The 24,508-nt window shown below is 41.4% G+C and overlaps 2 non-coding genes across 2 annotated transcripts; both read left to right on the forward strand.

Moving 5' to 3' along the window:
• Positions 1-18,984: 18,984 nt before the first annotated feature.
• Positions 18,985-19,056, forward strand: Trnas-gga (transfer RNA serine (anticodon GGA)). Its single transcript has one exon. It is a non-coding gene; the product is annotated as a tRNA-Ser (tRNA).
• Positions 19,057-19,302: 246 nt separating this feature from the next.
• On the forward strand, positions 19,303-19,374 carry Trnas-gga (transfer RNA serine (anticodon GGA)). The gene has a single exon. It is a non-coding gene; the product is annotated as a tRNA-Ser (tRNA).
• Positions 19,375-24,508: the final 5,134 nt, after the last annotated feature.

Below are 24,508 nucleotides of genomic sequence, written 5' to 3' on the forward strand. Positions count from 1 at the left end.
GGGTTTCGAACTAGCTGGAAAACAGACGCCATATCGTTGCTGCTCCAAGCCATGCCTGTGAATAGCGTCTCTTATGGCTGTACGAATTATTATGTGGAGGACAAGAAGTTACGATTTTTTTTTGGGTTTCCACGTGATATGTTATATCCTTAAAAACGCTAAGCGTAGGTTCCGGCTGTAAAAAGACAGGAAGAATTGCGAGACATGACAGCATTTCCAAGCGTCCAGGAGACACAAACGAATTTGCCCAAAGCTTTTCGCAAGCTTCCCAACGCAAGATTAGTACTCGATGCGACTGAAGCCAGAATCCAGAGGCCATCCTCACTAAATGCACAGAGACAAAGTTTTATAAACGTTTTCGTATTATAAACATTACAACACATATAAAGCGGTTGTTGGCTGCACCCCAGACGGTTATATCAGCTTTGTTTCAGGTCTTTGGGGTGGGTGCGTGTCTGACGTGGACATAGTGCTGCAGGGTAGTGGATTGTTAGATCGCCTCGAAGCTGCTGATGCCATAATGGTAGATAAGGACTTCAGTGTTCGGTGTCTCCCACAAGGAATTGAAGTGTACAATCCACCATTTAGGGTAAGAGGAGAAGTCCAAATATCCAAGAGCAGTGTTCAAAGTACAAGTGAAATTGCCAGTGCAAATGTGCATGTTGAACGTGTGATCCGACGTGTGAAATAATTTCACATTCTTGATCGAGCCTTTCCCATCAGCATGTTGGACATTGCTGAGCAGATATTTCATGTATGCTGCTAGTAGTAATAGATGGTTGAGAAACTACGGCGATGAGAAACGCCGGCACCCCCGCTAGGGCTGCGCCACCGTCGCGTCTGGGCCGTTCGCGTATTTTTTCCCGCGCGCAGTGGGTGGCGCTCGGGTGGAGGGCTTATCGGCTGCGGCGCGTGGCTGGAGGGCTACGCATGCGCTTACCCTCGCACATTTTCAGCCTTGGTAGACTTCTTTCGCCATCTTTCCGCCTGGACCAACTTCACTCACATTTTTTTTCCGCTACTACAGGTGTGCGGTGGGCAGTTTACATGCAGGTATAAACATGCCTTACACAAAGGTACAAGTGAAAAAATATTTATTAAAGTCAATAGTGCCAGGAATTGTGCTGTGACTCTGTGTGGAGGAGGAAAACCCAGCAAATAAAAAAAACTGAATTCGAATTGGAATTGAATATCCAATTCAAAGAAACACAATAACTCCACACAATACCTCCAAAGAAACACAATACAATATACTTATTAGAGGTGCGATACAATAGCATTGAATAAGTATCACAGATCAAACACAATATTTTTTATTAACGGTAATCATACACACAAGTTTTCAATGAATCAGAATTAAAATCGAGTAGCACATTTAATCAAAGAAGATATTCTTAATCAATACGATTACAATCAAAATTACAAGCTGTATTATAAAAAGTCTGGGACGTGAGAACCATCATTGCAACACTCGAGTTTTAATTACAAGTTCTGATAGATGTAAGTAATTTCAAGCACAATAGATCTCTACCTGTTTGTAAACAAATGACGTCATAGTGTTCGACAGCGCCGCGAGTTTGGTAGAGTTGAACTACGTTCAAATCTTGTGGCGAACAAGATCGCGCCTGAAAGCCACGGTTTTGAGGGGATTACGATGGTCTCTGAAAGGGACGCGACCTTCGGTCCTTCTTTTCTTTCAATAGGAGGCGGCAAACAATTGCCACTTCGTGGAACCCAGCTCTCCCCTTCCGAGCTGTTTCGGTTTCGGTCTGTCTGCCAACATCATGATGACGTTTCTCAGGTAGAGGTTTATAGGGAAGCTCATTTGAATGTTCCAACATGACACAAATTTAATTAATCAGATTCTTATGAAGTGATTGGCGGCCGGCACGTTGGCAGAGGGCTGTGCATTCATTTACCACAGTGCATTTTTCAACCTGGGCCGACTTCTTTGGCGATGTATCCGCCTGGGCCGACCTCGTTCACAGTTTTTTTTCACTGGCGCTGCGGTGGGTGGTTTACATGCAAGTATAGATATGCAAAGGACAGCGACCATGGGACATGAACGACACGACCACAAGAACGACACGAACACAAGAGGAAATAAAATCTATAACAAAGGCCACCACATTTAATCAAAGAAGATATTCTTAATCAATATGATTACAATCAAAATTACAAGTTCTGTTATAAAAAGTCTAATATTCCTATACGTGACCACCATCATTGCAATAGCAGGATTTTAATTACAAGTGCCGATAGATGTATGTAATTAATTGTGAACAGCAGAGACCCTGGAAGACCATGGGACATGACGACAAGAACAACACGAACACAAGAGGAAATAAAATCGATAACACTACATTTAATCAAAGAAGATATTCTTAATCATTACGATTACAATCAAAATTACAGGTTTTATTATAACAAGTCTGAGTCACGATCACTATTATTGCAATACTAATAATTTTCTCATTATCATGTTTCTTATTAAGTGTTCTAAGTAATTTTGAGCGCAATAGGGAATCTAAGTTTCATATGTTTAGCTCCAACATTACACAATTTTTAATTAATCAATTTCTTATTAAGTGAATAGCATAGACGTATGGAAATAATGAGAAACAACAGAATCAACAGCTAGCATTAATAGAGAGCTAAACCTGCACATCATCAAACAGGTAAACAACAGATACATGCAGGAATATAATAGCGAAACAATCTATCAAAACGAGAAATATTACAAATTTAATACTGGGACTAGCGCAGACTTAATGGTGAAGAACAGAGGAACAATCTAAGCGGCGCCACGTAAACAACAATAGAGGAAAATAATCTATCATTGAACCATCATAAAATCATCTTCGTGACTTAATCTAGTCGAACACTATACAATTTTCATTCTAACGGACTCTAGATACCTTACATTGATGGAAGCATCCAACACACAGGCACCATACAATGTGAAACGATCTCGGTTTTTCTTCAAAGTCCGGAGACATTATCTCTCTACCTATACGACCAAAGCGAAGCAACTGCGCATGCTTTATCACTCAAAGGGTTGGGGCTGTATTCCTTTTCCTTCTTCCAGCAAACAGGACGCTCTCAAGGTCAGATAAGATAGTAATAAGGCGATATATTTTATTGTACATCGCAACTAGATGTCGGTATTTTTCGGGGGTCACTATCTTTTCACGCATTCTTTCCTTGAAACGGACGTCTATATTCAAAGTGGAGTACAAGTCGGCTAAGTTTGTACAGAGACGATATTTTTTATTGAACATGTAGAGAAAGTCGAAATTATTCAATGATAACAACAACACTCAATAAAAAAGGAAAAATCAATTTAATTTCATCAATTTTTGGCAATATCTTGAAACAGAAAGTTCTATATAGATGAACCACACAGAAACATCATATGTGAAACACAACTCAGAAATATGAAGCATTCCCAACTCAGAGAATATTTTTGCTGATGTCAGTCGAGTGAACAATTGAAACAAATACAAGACAATAATTATTTCAGGCAGTAACTTTCTAAGCAAGCGAGAAATATTTAAAAGTTTTCCTATAGAGGAAATCGACAGACACAATTAATACATCATGCATACATAATTCCCACTCATAGAATATCAATCGAGTGAACACCTGAAACAAAGTCAAAACAATAATTAATTGAGACAAATCATTTCTAAGCAAGCAGCATGAATACACCACAGAATCTGTACAGAACCTTGTCTTTTTCAATGAATAAACAGGATCAGCTAGTGGATTCAAGCGATAAAGCGAGCGATGAAAGCCGATGACCTCAACACCAACATCAAGTTAGGGAAGGGAGGATTCTAGCGCGGTCTTGTACATAGAATCATTGAAAGCACACGTTTTTTCTTATCTCATCACATCTTTTTCTAAATCAATTTCCATAATTCTGTCTGGATATTAATAACATTCTAAACCAGATAGCATAATAAATTTTTAAACAATATAATGAGCATAGATATGCTTTTAATTAAGTGTAGACGTGTACTTGAAAACAGAACAGACAATTGGCTCTAGATTAAAGAGATGGACAGATTTTGTACTCGTTACCATAAGTCATGGGAAGATGTGATAAAAAACGGCTTCGAAAAATAAGAGCCGCAAAACGATTTCATTATCGCCGCATTAGTAGTATACGGGGTTGGTCCATTTGATTCCATTTGTCACCAGGGCTGCGCTACCATCGCATCTGGGCCGACTTTTTTCGAGATTTTTTCCCGCGCCCGGCGCTCGGGTGGAGGTTTGCGGTGGTGGGCGGAACGTGGCCGGAGGGCTGCGTGCGCGCATACACGCTCACATTTTTCAGCCTGAGCCGACTTCTTTCGTCATTTTTCAATCTGTGCCAACTTCAATCGCAATTTTTTTCCAGCTACAACAGGTGTGCAGTATGATGCTTACATGCAAAGGATAGCCATACACAAAACTACAAGTGAAAATATATTTATTAAAGTCATTAGAGTCATGAATTTCGTTATGACTCTGTGTGACGGAGAAAAACCTAGCCAAAAATCTGATGCAATAGCAATGAAGGGGTATGACAATTTTTTTATTAGTGATAATCACGCAAGTTTTCAATTAAGCAGAAGGAGTAGCACATCTAATCAAAGAAGATATTTTTAATCAGTATGATTACAATCAAAATTAAGTTTTATTATAAAAAGTTTCACATTATTATACGTGAGCACCATAGTGGAGTTTTAATTACAAAGTTCTGATATGTAACTTCAAGAACAATAGCTGGGCCGATTTCTCTAGCGATTTCTTTATTATTTTTTTCCAGCACGCAGTGGGTGACGTGCAGGTGAGGGGCTGTCCGCGTGCTTACCACCAGGCCGACGGGCTGGGTGCGCCCAGGGCCGACTTCTTTGTCGATTTTCCGTCTGGGTCGACTTCTCTAGCGATTTTTTTTCAGCGCACGGTGGGTGGCGCGCAGGTGAGGGGCTGTCTGTGTGCGTACCAGCGGGCTGAAGAACTGAGCGTACACTTATGGTTGTACGCCCTGGGCTGACTTCTTTGGCTATTTTTCAGCCTGGGACGACTTCGTTCGCATTTTTTTCACGCGGCGCGCAAGTAGGGGCATGCACACTGACAACACCGGGCCACATCTTTGTCGATTTTTCACCCTGGGCCGACTTCGTTCGCAATTTTTTTTTCAGGTGGTGCGTGTATCAAAATTAAAAGTTTTATTATAAAAAGTCTAACATGATCACCTTAGCGGAGTTTTAACTACAAAGTTCTGACAGATGTACGTAACTTCATGCACAAGAGCTAGTATTCCATTATGACATATTTAATCAAAGAAGATATTTTTAATCAATATGATTACAATCAAAATTAAAAGTTTTATTATAAAAAGTCTAACATTATTATACGTGACCACCATAGTGGAGCTTTAATTACAAGTGCCGATAGATGTATGTAGTTAATTGTGGACAGCAGAGAACCTGGAAGACCATGGGACACGAACGACACGAACACAAGACGAAATAAAATCTATAACACTACATTGATTAATCAAAAGAACAGAGGAGAATAATCTATCATTTTAACTATCATAAAATCATCCTCGTGACTTAATCTAGTCGAATCCCATACAATTTTCATTCTAGGAGTCACTACAAACCTTACTTTGTTTTATGAATCCAACACAGAAAATATATTAAAAAATGAACTTCACCGCATAGCACGCTCCTAGCCAACAACCAGCTCTAATCATATCTGATTTGTTGAAGACGGGAGGCGTACGCCTGTTTTGTGACAGTTATGAACATTTTAGAGCGCAATAGGGAAGATAAGTTGATTATTCGAACATTGCACAATTAATCGATTTCTTATTAAGTAAACAGCATAGACATACGGAAATAATGAGAAACAAAACTATCAACAGCTAATAGAGAACCAAAACCCATCACATAAACAAGAGGTACACAAAGGATAAATAATTGAAAAAGAATCTATCAAAACTAGACACATGCACACACTTAACACTCAATAGCAGAAAGACACTCTAAACGGCGCATCTGCCAACGTGTAAACAACAGACACATGCAGGAAAATAATTGAAAAAGAATCTATCAAAACGATAAACATGCACGGATGAATAGCAGAGAAACACTCTAAACGGTGCATCTGCCAACGTGTAAACAACAGACACATGCAGGAAAATAATTGAAAAATAATCTATCAAAACGATAAACATGCACGGATGAACAGCAGAAAAACACTTTGATGCACACGATGAATTTAATACAGCACAGAGCTAACGCTGAATAGCAGAGAAACACTCTAAACGGCGCATCTGCCTACGTGTAAACAACAGACAGGAAAATATTGAAACAAGATCAACAGCTAACAGAGAGCCAAAATTCAACACGTAAAGAAGAGGTACACAAAGGATAAATAACTGAAGAACAGTCTATCACAACGAGAAGCATGCACGGATGAATAGCAGAGAAACACTCTAAACGGCGCACCTGCCAACGTGTAAACAACAAACAGGAAAATAATTGAAAAAGAATCTATCAAAACGAGAAACATGCCTGGATGAATAGCAGAGAAACACTTTGAACGGCACACCATCCACATGTAGCAATGAAATATTGAGAAATACAATCAACAGCTAATAGAGAACCAAACAAATGCACCAAAGCAAACAAGAGGTACAGAAAAGAAAATAATTGAAAAACAATCTATCAAAACGATGAACATGCACGGATGAATAGCAGAGAAAGGCTTCGTATGATGCATCTGCCAACATGTAAACCACACACAGGAAAATAATAGCGAAACAAACTATCAAACATTAATAAATTGAAATGGAAATAATATATCCTTTGAACTATCATAGAATCAACCTTGCGACCCCGCAATATAGTATTTTCATCCTACTCGGGCACTATAAACATTACCTTGACAGAGGTATCCAAACACGCAGCACAGCTAAGCTTTACACAGTACAACCAGACTGGAGCCCGGCGAGGTCATTCTCTCCCTCTATACAGACCAAAGCGAAGAATCCGCACATCCTTGTCAATCTATGGAGTGGGGAAACCCTCTCTCTTTTTCACATTCTTTCCTCCAAAAGGAAATATTCTTAGGACCGGTGTACAGAGGCGAAATTTTGTATTGATTGCAAATAGACATTGGAATTATTCGATTCTCAAGAACACAATAAGGATTCTATCAACAAACAATAGCACGCAAAAAATCTAAGAATAGACTTTTATGTCAGTGAAAACCGGTTTTAGAGAAACATTATCTAAGCAAATGAGAAATATTATCGGTGCAAACAATACTCAACCAAAAGAAGAAAGGACGCATTTTAATGTATTTCAAATCTGACACAACTATTATGCTACATTATTCTCAACTCAAAAAATATCAATCGCGTGAATATCTGAAGCAAAAAGAGAAAGTCAAATTTATTCAATGATAGAAACAATATTCATTCGAAAACGAGAATCAAATTTAATTACATCGTTTTATGACAACTTTGCAATAGTAATTTCTACACGCAGAAGCCACAAACAACTCATCTGAAATGCAAATTAACGTAAAAGTTTGCTGCAGTGAAAATCAATGCACACAACTTAAAAATACATTCCCAACTAGTAGAATATTTTTATTAATATCAATCGAGTGATCATCTGAAACAAAGTCAAAAGCAGTAATTAATTTAGGCAAACATTTTTCGTAACCACGCAGCGCAAATATACATCACAGAAACATGTCTTTTTCATTCAGGACCCACTAGTGGAAACGAAGTGAGACAGGGAAGCTGAGTTCCCGTTCACTTTCGTTAAGGTTACGCCCGCAGGGAGTAGGGGAATCCAACAATGGTCTTGGTATACCATGTATAGTTGAAAGCCATAAACTGACTCCCGCAAGTCAAGTTAGGGAAGGAGGGTCTCAGGTCTCAGAAGGAGGGTCAACAGACAATTGCTATACATTGAAGAGATGGACGGAATTTGTACTCGTTACCATAGGTCATGGGAGGACCTGATAAAAAGTTGCTTCGAAAAGGAGGAGCCTCGAAACGGTTCAATTATCGCTGCATTTCGATACGTCCTAGACACGGTCGTATTCGGAGATATGGCGCAAATTATGGAATTCAAGACGCGAGAGCTTGTATGCCGAATCTACAATAGTTATAAAAATATTTGCACGTCAACATCGGAAGGGCCACTGGGATTGATGGCGGAGTTTTTGAGGTTTGCTAACGAAGAATTGAAATACAGTAGACCAAACGTAATTGTAATTATTGCAATGGGCATTGCATTAATCAAGAAAGCAATCAGACCAAATTATCATATACAAGCAGTCTATATCGCACGATTCATTACGGATTTGTTGAAATTACACCTAACGGTTGAAATGGAAAGTACATAAAAAATCTTATCACGTGATATATTCCACCCTAGAGCCTCTACACATTAATTTTATTCTATCAGTCAACGATGTCGAATGATAATAATAATAATAATAATTGGGTGTTTACGTCGCGAGACAACTGAGATCATGAGCGACGCCACAGCGGTCGGTCTGTGGATTGCTTTTGCCCACCTGAGGGTTCTTTAACGTGCAATGAAACCTCATTACACGGCACCCCGTATTTAACGTCCCTCGCGGAAGACGGCGTGTCTAAGCAACTTGTACCCTGCCACCAAGTTGCTGGCGTCCTCGGCCGGGGATGTCGAATGAACAGAAGTCGCATCGCGACTTGCGACAATCGCGACTTGCATCGCGTCATATGATAATAGATTCCTTTCAATATAGTATTGTCAACTGTCCAATCGTTAGAGAAAATATATACACTGTGCAATTTAATTCATAACATAAGCTTTCGCAAAATATTAGTGATGCTCTTTTTGCAAACAAAGATTGATGTAACATGCCTCTAAATTTCTATTAGAGATTCTTCTACAATTCTTTCCTTTGAGTGTCGGTGTTGTATAGTGTGTGGTCGTGTAAAATCTCTTTGATTGCCGGCACTGATTCCATGCGAAGATCCTTGTACATAGTGTGGAATAAACGTCTCCTTAGCAATCTTCAATCTAATCATAAGCTGTTGTAGTTGCGATGTGTAGAATACATTACAATTATGACAAAGAATACAAATATTATTTCAATTATACACTTGTTTATTTCGATAAATTACAGTTCTATTCCGAACTCTGAAGTTTTCGTTGTTGTCTTGATTGATGAATTCCGAAGACATCAAGTAGTTTATTCTGATTATTGGGCGCTTGAATCCAGCGTTGATTAACGCAGGTGATATGTTGTCGCCGTGTTTGTATTGCTTCAACTTGCACTTTGTAGCGATGAACTTGCACAGTCTCTTATTGATGTTTCCCTTCTTTGTATGAAGATTCTTGAATGGCGTACAAGAGAGTATTAGATGAAAATCGTCCTGTGGTCCACCACAATTGATATGTTTGTTGAGTTTCAATAAGTGATGATACATCAGACCTTGCACGAGAATATTGAACTTCTGTTCATTCGACATCATTGACTGATAGAATAAAATAAATGTGTAGAGGCTCTAGGGTGGAATATATCACGTGATAAGATTTTTTTGGTACTTTCCATTTCAACCGTTAGGTGTAATTTCAACAAATCCGTAATGAATCGTGCAGTATAGACTGCTTGTATATGATAATTTGATCTGATTGCTTTCTTGATTAATGCAATGCCGATTGCAATGATTACAATTACGTTTGGTCTACTGTATTTCAATTCTTCGTTAGCAAACCTCAAAAACTCCGCCATCAATCCCAGTGGTCCTTCCAATGTTGACGTGCAAATATTTTTATAACTATTGTAGATTCGGCATACAAGCTCTCGCGTCTTGAATTCCATAATTTGCGCCATATCTCCGAATACGACCGTGTCTAGGACGTATCGAAATGCAGCGATAATTGAACCGTTTCGAGGCTCCTCCTTTTCGAAGCAGCTTTTTATCAGGTCCCCCCATGACCTATGGTAACGAGTACAAAATCTGTCCATCTCTTCAATGTATAGCAATTGTCTGTTCTGTTTTGTAGTGTGTCTCGACACTTACTTAAGTCATATCGGTGCTAATTTTATTTATTAAAAATTTATTATGTTATCGCGTTTAGAATGTTCCACCTGACGTTAGAATTATGAAATTCAATTTACAAAAAAGATGTGATGTGTAAGGAAAAAACGCGTGCTTTCAATGATTCTACGTACAAGTCAGCGCTAGAGACCCTCCTTCCCTAACTTGACTTGCGGGAGTCAGTTTATGGCTTTCAACTATACATTGTATACCAAGACCATTGTTGGATTCCCCTACTCCCTGCGGGCGTAACCTTAACGAAAGTGTACGGGAACTCAGCTTCCCTCTCTCACTTCGTTTCCACTAGTGGGTCCTGAATGAAAATGACATGTTTCTGTGATGTATATTTGCGCTGCGAGGTTACGAAAAATGTTCGCCTAAATTAATTACTACTTTTGACTTTGTTTCAGATGATCACTCGATTGATATTAATAAAAATATTCTACTAGTTGGGAATGTATTTTTAAGTTGTGTGCATTGATTTTCACTGTAGCAAACTTTTACGTCAATTTGCATTTCAGATGAGTTGTTTGTGGCTTCTGCATGTAGAAATTACTATTGCAAAGTTGTCATAAAACGATGTAATTAAATTTGATTCTCGTTTTCGAATGAATATTGTTTCTATCATTGAATAAATTTGCCTTTCTCTTTTTGCTTTAAGATATTCACGCAATTGATATTTTGTTTGTTTCGCTATTATTTCGCTATTCGCGTATGTTTGATAGTTTATTTCGCTATTATTTTCCTGTGTGTTGTTTACATGTTGGCAGATGCATTGTACAAAGCGTTTCTCTGCTATTCATCCGTGCATGTTTCTCGTTTTGATAGATTCTTTTTCAATTATTTTCCTGTCTGTTGTTTACACGTTGGCAGGTGCGCCGTTTAGAGTGTTTCCCTGCTATTCATCCATGCTTGTTTCTCGTTTTGATAGATTGTTCTTCAATTATTTATCCTTTGTGTACCTCTTGTTTACGTGTTGGATTTTGGCTCTCTATTAGCTGTTGATCTTGTTTCAATATTTTCCTGTCTGTTGTTTACACGTTGGCAGATGCGCCGTTTAGAGTGTTTCTCTGCTATTCAGCGTTAGCTCTGTGCTGTATTAAATTCATCGTGTGCATCAAAGTGTTTTTCTGCTATTCATCCGTGCATGTTTATCGTTTTGATAGATTATTTTTCAATTATTTTCCTGCATGTGCCTGTTGTTTACACGTTGGCAGATACACCGTTTAGAGCGTTTCTCTGCTATTCATCCGTGCGTGTTTATCGTTTTGATAGATTCTTTTTCAATTATTTTCCTGCATGTGTCTGTTGTTTACACGTTGGCAGATGCGCCGTTTAGAGTGTCTTTCTGCTATTGAGTGTTAAGTGTGTGCATGTGTCTAGTTTTGATAGATTCTTTTTCAATTATTTATCCTTTGTGTACCTCTTGTTTATGTGATGGTTTTTGGTTCTCTATTAGCTGTTGATAGTTTTGTTTCTCATTATTTCCGTATGTCTATGCTGTTTACTTAATAAGAAATCGATTAATTGTGTAATGTTCGAATAATCAACTTATCTTCCCTATTGCGCTCTAAAATGTTCATAACTGTCACAAAACAGGCGTACGCCTCCCGTCTTCAACAAATCAGATATTATTAGAGCTGGTTGTTGGCTAGGAGCGTGCTATGCGGTGAAGTTCATTTTTTAGTATATTTTCTGTGTTGGATTCATAAAACAAAGTAAGGTTTGTAGTGACTCTTAGAATACAAATTGTATGGGATTCGAGTAGATTAAGTCACGAGGATGATTTTATGATAGTTAAAATGATAGATTATTCTCCTCCTCTGTTGTTTTGATTAATCAATGTAGTGTTATAGATTTTATTTTTTCGTCTTGTGTTCATGTCATTCGTGTCCCATGGTCTTTTAGGTTCTCCGCTGTCCACAGTTAAGTACATACATCGATCGGCACTTGTAATTAAAGCTCCACTATGGTGGCCACGTATAATAATGTTACACTTTTTATAATAAAACTTTTAATTTTGGTTGTAATCATAATGATTAAAAATATATTTTTTGATTAAATGTGTCATAATGGAATGTTAGCTGTTGTGCATGAAGTTACGTACATCCTGTCAGAACTTTGTAGTTAAAACTCCGCTAAGGTGATCATGTTAGACTTTTTATACTAAAACTTTAAATTTCGATACACGCACCACCTGAAAAAAAAAAGAATTGCGAACGAAGTCGGCCCAGGGTGAAAAATCGTCAAAGATGTGGCCTGGTGTTGTCAGTGTGCATGCCCCTACTTGCGCACCGCGTGACAAAAATGCGAACGAAGTCGTCCCAGGCTGAAAAAACAGCCAAAGAAGTCAGCCCAGGGTGTACAACCATAAGTGTACACTCAGCTCTCCAGCCTGCTCGTAAGCACACAGAGAGCCCCTCACCTGCGCGCCACCCACCGCGCGCTGAAAAAAAAAATCGCTAGAGACGTTGACCCAGACGGAAAAATCGCCAAAGAAGTCAGCCCTGGGCGTACCGAGCCCGTCGGCCTGGTGGTAAGCACGCGGACAGCCCCTCACCTGCACGTCACCCACCGCGTGCTGGAAAAACATAATAAAAAAATCGCTAGAGAAGTCGGCCCAGCTATTGTTCTTGAAGTTACATATCAGAACTTTGTAATTAAAACTCCACTATGGTGCTCACATATAATAATGTGAAACTTTTTATTATAAAACTTAATTTTGATTGTAATCATACTGATTAAAAATATCTTCTTTGATTAAATGTGCTACTCCTTCTGCTTAATTGAAAACTTGCATGATTATCACTAATAAAAAATTGTGATACCCCTTCAATGCTATTGCATCAGATTTTTGGCTAGGTTTTTGTCCTTCACACAGAGTCATAACATAATTCATGACACTAATGACTTTAGTAAATATATTTTCACTTGTAGTTTTGTGTATGGCTACCCTTTGCATGTAAGCAGCATACTGCACACCTGTTGTAGCTGAAAAAAAATTGCGATTAAAGTCGGCAGATTGAAAAATGACGAAAGAAGTCAGCCCAGGCTGAAAAATGTGAGCGTGTAAGCGTGCAGGCAGCCCTCCGGCCACGCTCCACCCACCACCGCAGCCTTCCACCCGAGCGCCGCCCGCTGGGCGCGGGAAAAAATCTCGAAAAAAGTCGGCCCAGACGCGATGGTAGCGCAGCCCTGGTGGCGAATGGAATCAAATGAAACACCCCGTATACTACTCGCGTTTCAATACGTCTATGCTATTCACTTAATAAGAAATTGATTAATAAAAGTTGTGTAATGTTGGAGCAAAACATATGAAACTTAGATTCCCTATTGCGCTCGAAATTACTTAAAACACTTAAAGGGACAGTCGCATCGACCACAGATCGAATCTGAAACCACAGTGAAATGAGATTCCCCGTCCTTCACTGACCATGACTCCGAAAGTCCCGTTCCGATCGACGGAATACTTTTTGCATAATTCGTGTGTAAGCGGCGCTACAGCAGACGACGGAAGCGGGCGTCAAGCGGAACTCCCTGCTGAGAATCTTTAGCAACGTCACATGCAATCTGACCAATAAGAACGCGGCGAGCCAGAGGAGTCCCCGCGGCTTGCAGCTTGCATGAGCAAGGTCAGGGAGACGAAGGCGAAGGCACATACGGAGATGGCGGACTCGGAACGCGGAAGTGGCGAATCGTGCTGTTCAAATGCCTTTAGTAATAGCTCCCGTGACGAATATACATGTTTGATGACGGCCAATATTCGACGGATCCGCTTATTCTGCAAGTCGCTGGTGATGTACGTGCCGCAGCTGCGTTAGCGCAACAGAACGAGCCTCAGGACCACTGCTTTAGGTACGTTCATGATCGGAGTGCTCAATACTTAATCCCGTGACATTCACACTACGACGCAGGAAACAATCCAAGTGTTTGTGCGGCGTCTGTGTTCCTCAGGAACTGGATGAGTACCTATATGCTGCAGTGCTGGTGAAGTGGTAGAGTTGTGCAATGACGGCACGCACCACACGCACGCATCACACTTTGTTCCCAGCTCCCTGTCATTGGCCAGAACTTCTAGTGGTGTATCTACCGCAGTATTGCAGCGACGATCACAGTCTTCGCCTACTGTGCCCACGATAGATAGGCACGTCGAGCAATCCTTATTTTCGTAGTTGTCGTCGTTGTTTGCACACACGACGAATGCCCCATGAAAGTTACGAAGGCTCTAACCAACTGTGCAACTCAAGGGCCGGGTTAGAATTAGAATGATTGTCAGGAAATTAACTATGCTACGTGTTTAGGAAAGTGTCCTTTCTTTTTACAGCTACGTCAGGTTCACTGCTTATTGTGTGTTTACAAGCTGAGTTTGGAGATTCCTTGGACCGAAAAACAGACGACAGATACCTGGGTGTGTCGTCCGCATGATTCGCCAACGTTTTTCCATCCTGGTCCTATCAGGACTATCATCTTTAGTGTGCCTCATTTCCTGTTCACACCTACACCATAATAGACTTGCGTAGTTTCCAATTGAGAAGTGTGAAACAGAATCTGTGTTACCACAGTAATCCCGAGAAGTGCAAAGGAATAGGCAGGAGCAATAAACTACCTGGCCATAAGTGACAGTTATACTTATAATGATAGTGTAATGATTCTTATCGTTGGCAGTATTATAGCATGTGAGGGATATAACACGTCAAATAATTTCAGGTAACGTTTCATAACTCACTAATGGTACAGTTACACATCATTATCATAGTAAGTGATACATCTGTCTGGGAATGTCCAAAATTTGTCATTCCCACGGAAGATTGTTCTGCCTTGATACAGCAAAACAAATTTTGATACCTGCCAGTGATCCAATTTTTTAGCACCACTGTCTTGAAAACAGCTTTCAAGACTGTAACTTCAGAGATCCTTGGCAGAGCATTACCTCTTGTCTATGTATTATAACAATTATTATAATGACAGGCAATAAGTTACGCAAATGTGAATAAATCTTTGTGTTGACTGAGTGTTGTCCGTTCAAGAGCCATTGCACAAGTCCACATCCAACTCTTCACGCACAGATATTTATTATTTGCTATGCACAGACAGTTATCAGTGTGCACCACACTGGCAATGTCCCTTGGGATCTGAAGCGGGGACTCACAAAAATAAAAAATAAAATAAACAGTTTTGTAAGTACTTCAATTGCAATGAAAACGGGACGATTGGACAGTAAATTGGACGGTTTCATGATAACAGTGGTACACAGGAAAAAAACTCGGGGTGTTGGGGGGGATCTGGATCGATCTCTGGGCATAACCAAGTGTAAAATTTTAGAAGGGTTAGTACATCCTGAAATGGCCCTCATGCCTCAGACCCCACTACTCGATTAATGCACCTCCCTTTTACAGTAAGAGGCCTCTTACTATCTACGGCATATCCTATCAAAGCTCACAGGACAGCAAATTTGGCCAATGCTTATGTGACAGTGCCTCGTAGAACATGCAGGTTTTCTGTTGAATTGACACTACATCTCTGGTAGCCCCTTTAATGTCTGGAGGTAGGTGCATCATTTTACATTTAACCAGCAGTAATGTATAGCATTGCAAAAAAGGAAACAAGGGCTTAATCTCAACGCTGCATCAGCATCATTCATCATCTCACAATAGCGTTGTTGTTGTCAGCCTCTGCACAAAGATTTGGGTGGACCTGAAACGGACCTTTTTTTTCTTTTCATTTCCTGCTGTCAAGTTATTTTGTCTTGGCATGTAGCTGTGAGATGTCAGTAGAGCCATGAAGCCATTCTGAAGCACTGTCCTGGAAGATCCTAATTTGTCAGAGGCGTCGTAAAGGCATTAGTGTAAAAACCAGGTCTCTCAGCAAAATTGCCGTGCACACACGTACATTGTTTGATGCCGTTTCATGGATGGATGGGACTTGATCAGCAGCAACTGGTCCTTCTATAACACAGAACGTCAAAAGTGCACCTCAAGTTGGCTACGACAACCGCAAAAACCGCCGCCCTACAGCACACAAACAGTTCACAAACAGAGAGATAAAAGGTAACTGGGAAGTGGGTTATTGCGCTTATGTTACGGACAGAGGTACTGTTTGTATAGTGCCTGTTTCTAACACCAGCACACAAACAGCGTCAGTTCTTCCTTTTAGTGATCGGGGTTCATAGTTTGCGAATTGTTCTGTGTCCAAAAATTGTAAACACATTATATGTATTTAAGTAATATACGTACCACTTGCGCTTGACCCTGTCGAACTGCCTGCAGCTGTAACACACATGAAAACCCATCATGTCTACCACATTCCACAAAAGTCACAGGTTCAGTAACAGTGAAAGTTTCACGATAACGCGTCCGACTACGAGAAAAGTCAATCACGTTCATATGAATGACATCACTTGAACTTGTTTATTGTATTTTATTTATCTAGTTATTAATCATAGGTTAGGGGATACCTTACGTTGTACCGATTTCGTCTTTTGCTGCTAAGTTACTCACGCGCAAGAGTGACAGACCCGATTGGGAAACTACATAGACATTGTGACTTACTGTCGAAGTTGCTGGCTCGCTTTGTTCGTGGAACACTGTCGGAACGGCGTCAAGTTTCAATTCGTTCCTTTTTTGTGTCAATCTAAGTTGCACTTCCATGATGTTCTCATCCAGGCACACATTATCGGTGAAATGCGAGGAGCATACACGGACAGCATGAACACTCCTTGCTTCATCTGGATACCCGCTAGTGATGTAGCTGCTTCCAACTTTCGCTTCGTCTGGGGTCTGGCTGTAGCTGTATCCTTGGCGTGCGAAATCAAACATCGAGGTTTTCGAAGGAAGTTTTCCTGGAGTCGGGAACGCTGCGTCGGTTTCCAAACGACATCCCACGCGAAGGATGCAAGCGTAGCGATAGTATCCGAGTCACTAGAAAGTGTCACATGTGAATACGGGCGACGTGCCGGAAAAAAACAAAGCAGCCCCAGACTTGGCGGCAGACGACAGCGTCCTTCACAGCGGATTAGCCAGATTCGACCTTGCGTCACGCGATGTTGTTGGCGCTGGCGCTTTCGAGGATCAAAACGAAACCGTATCTTTTAAATTCGATTCCTCATCACCCGGTCCGTTTTGGAAGGAGAAAATTTGGCAAATAGCTCGTGGTAGTGTACCGAACACATTGGTATTGGATTCGTAACCACGGTTCCGGATGCGACAGTCCCTTTAAGGCGGAATCAACCCAATGTATTCTCTATGGGCATTGCTTTGGGAAGTTCATCTCGAAAACTACTGCAGTAATGGAGCAGTACGCCGAGCTGGTAATACATGGGCAAATTCTGCACGTCCTGACATATTTTTTATCTGAATACAGCAAATAGGCGAATTTAGACGATTTTTTGTTTCTGTGAATGCGAATACATGGAGTCTTATGGGAGCAGCAGAAATTACTTCCTCAGACCTTTCAGCGACGAAATAAACGCCTGAAAAATATGTCAGGACGTGCATCTGTGTCCCCTGATGACAGTACAAGCTAAGTTGCAACGTTAACATTCGTATTATTCAAGATGAACGGGACAAATGTGTGGACATTTGTCGTCTGCTAGCATAGGCTGCATTGTGCTGCCTCCAGTGGGCTTCCGCTCCGGGAGAGGGGATACATCGAGATGGGAGGTGCGAGAGCGAGAGGGAAGGCAAACGGCTACGTGGCTACGTAATCCGCCGGAAGCTGCCGTTTACGCAATGGTCCAGGGAAAATGGCGGGCGCCCAAACCACGTGATCTCGAAGAGCCACTCACAGCGTCCCCGAGCTGCTGCGCGGGAAAAAAGCTGAGGCCCAGTGCGCATGCGCAGACCGACCTCCTTTCCCAACCTCCTTCCCCTTCTCTTCTCGGGTTTTTCGTCTCTCCTCTCGTCCCCCCTGCCCCCACCCGACTCGTCCGTTGGTTTGTCTTCGGCGCTTGCTGTCTTGCTGTAGAGCAACGATCATGCTGTCCCGAAGCAGACAATCAAAAAGCGATAATGTATGACAAATCAACTTTATTTGTCCTCGAGAACTGCCTCGAAAAAGCTACAGTACATATCTTTTTACGTCTTGTAACAGGCTTCACTGGAGCTTTAGGTGCTTCGACATCCAAGGGCCGTTCAAAAGCCAATGCTGAGCTATGTGCGTCGTTGTTGCCGGTGGCTGCGGGAGAACTAAAACAAAACAAAAAATATATTGATGATCCGTAACTCTGCACGAAAATCACTGCTATGATAGGCAATCTATCTTGGTTTCGTATTTGAACACCGAGGCATTTGTCACGAATGTTCTTAGATCACAGTAAATGAACGGCTGCGACGCGCATGAGGGGCAACTAGCATAACCACACATGATTTGATTAACGGCATATCAGAAACGTACAAGTTACGGCAATGCACTGCACAATGAAACGCCGCTAACATACCGAGTGACTCGTAAATGTTGTACGTAATACACTTAACGTGATAAACCTGCATTACTTCCTTCAGTCACAAAAAACTAATCAAACTTGTCTTACCGTTCACCTGCAGTACGTCGGAAAGAGTGCAGACTTCCTCTCTGACGATTTCTGCGTCCTTTGGAAGTGCAGGGATTCCAGGTGCTGGCGTCAGCACCTCTTTTCCCTGAGTTGTTTGCATTTCGTTAATTTCTGGGCGTTTGAGGCTTACTTGTCTGTGTCGTCCCTAATTGTTGGTCTGCCTCGGCCAAATCTCGTTGTTTACGTCGTTTACAATCGCCCTGCCTCGTGTCTGAATGAGAGAGTGAGTGAGAAAGATGTAAGAGAGAATGGGAATAGCGTGGTTGGTTGTCCGTCCCCCCCCCTCCCCCGTACTTGAGAGGCGCTCAAAGGGAAACGGCGTGCTGGTGTGGTGTAGTGGTTAGCATATCTGACCGGAAATCAGAAGACCCAGGTTCGATTCCTGGCGTCAGCACCTCTTTTCCCTGAGTTGTTTGCATTTCGTTAATTTCTGGGCGTTTGAGGCTTACTTGTCTGTGTCGTCCCTAATTGTTGATCTGCCTCGGCCAAATCTCGTTGTTTACGTCGTTTACAATCGCCCTGCCTCATGTCTGAATGAGAGAGTGAGTGAGAAAGATGTAAGAGAGAATGGGAATAGCGTGGTTGGTTGTCCGTCCCCCCCCCCCCCCGTACTTGAGAGGCGCTCAAAGGGAAACGGCGTGCTGGTGTGGTGTAGTGGTTAGCATATCTGACCGGAATTCAGAAGACCCAGGTTCGATTCCTGGCGTCAGCACCTCTTTTCCCTGAGTTGTTTGGATTCCATGTCATGTTCGTCTTCCCGCTGTTGCGATGATGAGGTGGATGTGCCATTCCGTTCTCACATTAGCAGTTCGCCACAGGAGGAGGAGGAGGAGGAGGAGTGTCGTTGGGAGGAACCCGAGAGGTCTGCCTGCCTGATTAGGCGGCATGTTTCTCGGGAAGGGAAAGATGGTGGAGAGGAGGAAAGGGTGAAGTGGAAGACCGAGCGGAATCCGCTCGGGGGAAGGATAGCTGCGTCCACGGGAGTAGTCAATAGATTAACCCTACGGCCAGGAAATGACGTCAAACAGGAAATGACGTCATCAAGGACGTATGACGTCACTCCAGGTCGCAGCCGCTCCGCCCTCATATCAGTGAGGTCAGTGGATAAGTTAGTTAATCAGTGACGTCACATAGTTAATCTTAGTGATATGATATCAATGATAAGATTAAGTAACAATAATGACGTCATGGTGAAACACACTAGGAATCGAACTTGGGTCCTTTAGGTTGTCAGACGAGCGTCTTAAGCCACTGGGCCACGGGCTCTACATGTTTACTTGCGTCGCTAATCAGGATAGAATTGTGTGAGGTGGAGAGGTTGTTTGATTTCTTTTACGCCAGGTGGCGTCATGGGGGAGTTGAGTTCGTTCATCTACAGATGGCAGCACTTCCAGCAAATTTACCGCCGTTCAACAGATGGCGCTACCTGCGCCCCCAAATTTTAAATTTCGCGCCCATTTGACTTCGCTCTTGGTTTAAAAGAACTCCCCACGATCATGTTGTTTTCATTTTAGAAAAAGAAAAACAATGGCGAGCCAGTTCTATGTCAACTTACTGTCAAACGCCTCGAGTGATGTATTTCCTAGTAACACAATGAGCAAGTTCAGAGTTAAACTAGCTCAGCCAGTGCAATTGGATGGAAAGTGGGAGGTTGCTCTGGCGGAGGTGAATATCCCATTTGCAATTAATAATGTCACAGATATCGTTAATGGTATATCGGAGACTAGCCTCTTCGGTGGCGTAACCACGACAGAGCAAGTTAAGTTTCTTGCGGGAGAAAGCATTATTGTACCTTTTCGTCAACTTCTAACGAAACACTTCAAAAACCAAGCCAAAATAATACGAGTCAGTGGTCATTATGAAATACAACTTCCACTAAATACTGGTCTGGAATTAAGTTCAACTCTCTCTGCTAAGCTTGGCCTTCCTGAAAAGATTATCGGTTCTTCGGAATTGGATGAAGGCCAGCCAGTAAAAGTATTGAAATATCAGGTGGACACTGAAGAGAAAGTCACCCTAATCACGTATCGTTCACGCACAACCAAATACGAAGTTCCAGAAGGGTATTATGAGTCAGGGAAGGACCTCGCCGATGCGATAAATCACGTATATCGAGCAAACTTACACCTACCAGAAGATGCTCGTCTCATATTTTACAATCCCTATAATGGAGTTTGTCAACTGGAACGTCGCAATGAGGGTTACGTTACATTTCACCCATATTTAGCTCTGATGCTTGGATTTGGAAAACGAACAACCTTCTCCAGTTTCACAGTTGCTCAGCGTGATGTCTGCCTCTTCCCAGCGCAAAATTACATTTTCGTTTACAGCGATATCATCGAAAGTGAAGCTGTAGGTGATATAACCGCACCCCTTCTTCGACTTCTCCCATTTAGACTGCAGAGTCGGAATGAGGTTATGTCCTACTCTTTCACAAATCTTTACTATAAATATGTGACTGTCAAGGAGCTGACTAGCATTCAAATCGAACTGGCAAACGAGATAGGTGATTTCATTCCCTTCATTGCTGGTTCTGGTCGTGTGGGAGTAACATTACATTTTCGAAAATGCATATAACTCAGACACCCTGTTGTATATCGCATTTCGGCAGCGGTAAACGAGATCAACCATTGCCACATTACTCAGCTCCTCTTTATCAAGTTGGATCTGGCTTTTTTTCTGAGTTGGTGCAGCGGTTTATACCTATACTGACTAAACAAGTAGCGCCCTATGTAGGTCGGAAACTTCTTGACACAGGACGTCACATAGCGGAGGAAGTGAAACAGGGAACAACGTTTGGAGAGGCACTAAGGAAAGGGGTTGGTCGCACCATCCATTCAACTCGTGACGAGTTGCTGCATAGACTCAGAGGGAAGGGTAGGAAACGTAATAAAAGCAAGGGCAACAGAATTGATCGATCAGTAAAACCAACGAAGAAACGAAGAAAGGTTGACTTTTTCACCTGAGGAAAAAAAGATGTCTACCATCGCCTTAGTACATAAAAATTCTTGCTTCTGCACAACGAATCAGTTGGACCTGTTTTCTGTTCCACCGACAAACTTTTCTCTGGAGAAGTCAGAATATGTGGAGTTTTTCCCCATTTCTGCACCTACCTCGAGCGGTGTGATTGAATATAATGTTCCAGGTCTCGGTGGCGGCTTCTTTGATCTCCAGTCGAGTTTCTTACACATTCAATGTAGAGTTGTGCGTAAAAATGGAGACGCAGCATTGACTACAACTGGCAGTACAGTGACAAATGACAACGTTATTCCTGTACAAGCATTTGCATCTTCTCTCTTTCATCATGTCCACATTTATCTTAATTCGACTCTGGTATCTAATTTCGAACATTATGCCTATCGTTCTTACTTGGACATTGTTACAAATGCAAACAATGTTACTCAAACTCACACCTTGTCCGCAATGCTTTACGAACCAGATCCAGTGGGAGAATCTGAAAATTTTGCTATCCCCAACGAAGCAAAAGGACTTTTCGCACGCTATAAACGCACCAAAGGATCAACTCTCTGTGATCTTTATTCTCCTATCTTTAGCGACATCTGTCAGCAAGAAAAATTTGTCCTTAATAACACCGATATTCGAGTGGTGTTGCGTCAATGTACTGACGAATTTAGACTCCTCTCTGGTCCCAGCGAGACTGAAAAGCATACAATAGAGTTTTCTCGAATTGTGCTCTACCTCCGACGTGTGCAGGTTTCTCCAAGCGTACTCGTTGGCATTGAAAGAAGACTTCAAACGACACCCGCCACATACCTTCTTCGAGGTTTAGAGATTAAGTATAGGACAATCGCTCCAAACCAATCTCAGGTGATATTTGATGATCTCTATAGTGAACGAGTTCCTTCTAAGTTGACCGTATTGATGGTCAAGAGTGAAGCATATCAGGGTCATAGAGAACGGAACCCTTTTAAGCTTGAAAATTTTAAACTCAAAAGAGCAGTGCTCGACGTTGGCGGTCAACACTACACTGACGACTTCGACTTTCAACGAGACATCTATGCAAAGGGATACATGAATTTGCTTCACAAACTTAAGAGCAAGGATATACCTCTAGCTCCGGCTGCATATGCAAAAGAGACATTTATGCTTTATTATCACCTCACACCGGATGTGGAACTGCAGTCACTAAGTCCAGTGCTTCAAGCTAATGTTCGTCTCACATTGACATTTGCTGCTAACCTTACAGAAGCTGTCACGGTGCTCTTTGTTTCCGAGACACCTCGTGTTCTGGAAATAAACAAAGACAGACGCGTTAAATTCGTATAAACGAATCAAAATGGAAGAATGGGAATTTTATGCAGCTTTTGCTCGGAACCATTGCACAAGGACATGCTTTCGTGGAACTTTCGCTCGCGATGAAATTGCATTGCAAAAAGCTGGACCGGGTCTTTATGTGGTGAATACAGCTCCAAGATCTTCCCCGGGAGAACACTGGACTCTATTCCATATCTCTAACGATAGGAGCATTTCTTATTTCGATAGCTACGGAATGCGACCACTATACAAGGAGTTCTACAAATTCATACACCCAGCATCTTCATTTCACTACAACAGGAAACGACTGCAGGGATACGGCTCAGCCACATGTGGACTTTATTGTCTCTATGTAGGTAGTCTTCTCTGCTGTGGGTTTCTACTTGAAGAGTGTACTCGGAGGTTCTCACACACCAACTTTAAACTCAATGATAGGTTGATAGCAATACTTGTGCGTAAACAGATACCACGAAAAACAGATAACATGTCATGTTGTAGTGTACTCTAAAAGTGAATAAATTTGTTTTTGAAAAGAAAAGAGCCTTTATTTAGTCATCTTAGCAAGAAAAGTAGGATACATTACATCAGACAGCTCACAAAAATGGCGAAAAGTATTATACAGTCACAATTTCATCATCACTTTGAAAACAAGAGAACTGAAACAAGCTGTTTTGCAAAGTACATACTCCACTTTTTTTTTGCAAACACTTTGAAAAAGTTTCTTTATTTAAGGAAGTGACAACTCTCTCATTCACATAAAAAAACTTAGAAAAAAGGTGCACTGAATAAGTCAAATGAAGATATGTACAATCAACACTCCTTTAGTGTTAAACGCTTGTTAGAAAAAAACACAAGAATAAAGAAAAGGGTAACATCTATATTGATGGTAATTGGCTTTTCCATCATTTACCATCCTGTTGGTTCCATCTTTGTTTACACTTGTCCGATGCATACATATGATTAGGTGTGAAAACCAAAAGGGAACGTTTCAATTCCATCTGCACAAATGTAACGCTTTGTATCCAAAGGGTTGAGAGCAATCTTTGTCACTGAGACACTTTTGTTTACATTGTCTTTGCGCACGATCAGGTTCTGTTTAATAGAGTGTATTCTGCCATACTCAAGAGCGTCGGTGTACAGGGAATAAAGAAGCTTCTGTGCTTCAGAATGTTTCACACCTTTCGCACGGTTGTACTGCTTTTTGCTACTCAGTTCGAGAGCGTACAGTTTTGGTTTTAGACAACAGAAACCGAGAATGTGATCACGAGGCATCTCGTTTTTAAACATTCCCAGTACCATCTTATTTTTCGCGGAATATAACGGATGATCGGGGTCATAGCTAGAGTTATCCAGATGCTTGTCAGCTAGTTCGAGAAGCGCTTTCTCTTCACTCAACTTTATGATGAAGGAATCTGTGTCCATATACAACAGTCTAGTATCTGGAGCTACACGAAGAAGGTGGTTGTGGTAAAAATCAAACATCTTCAGCTTGGACAGTTCCAGTATCGCGAATCCTAGGTACAGTGGCTGTCTCATGCGGAGCACAGATTGAGAGAATTGGAAGAGGATAA

This window comes from Ornithodoros turicata, chromosome 3, assembly GCF_037126465.1.
Source record: "Ornithodoros turicata isolate Travis chromosome 3, ASM3712646v1, whole genome shotgun sequence".
Classification (NCBI taxonomy): Eukaryota; Metazoa; Arthropoda; class Arachnida; order Ixodida; family Argasidae; genus Ornithodoros; species Ornithodoros turicata.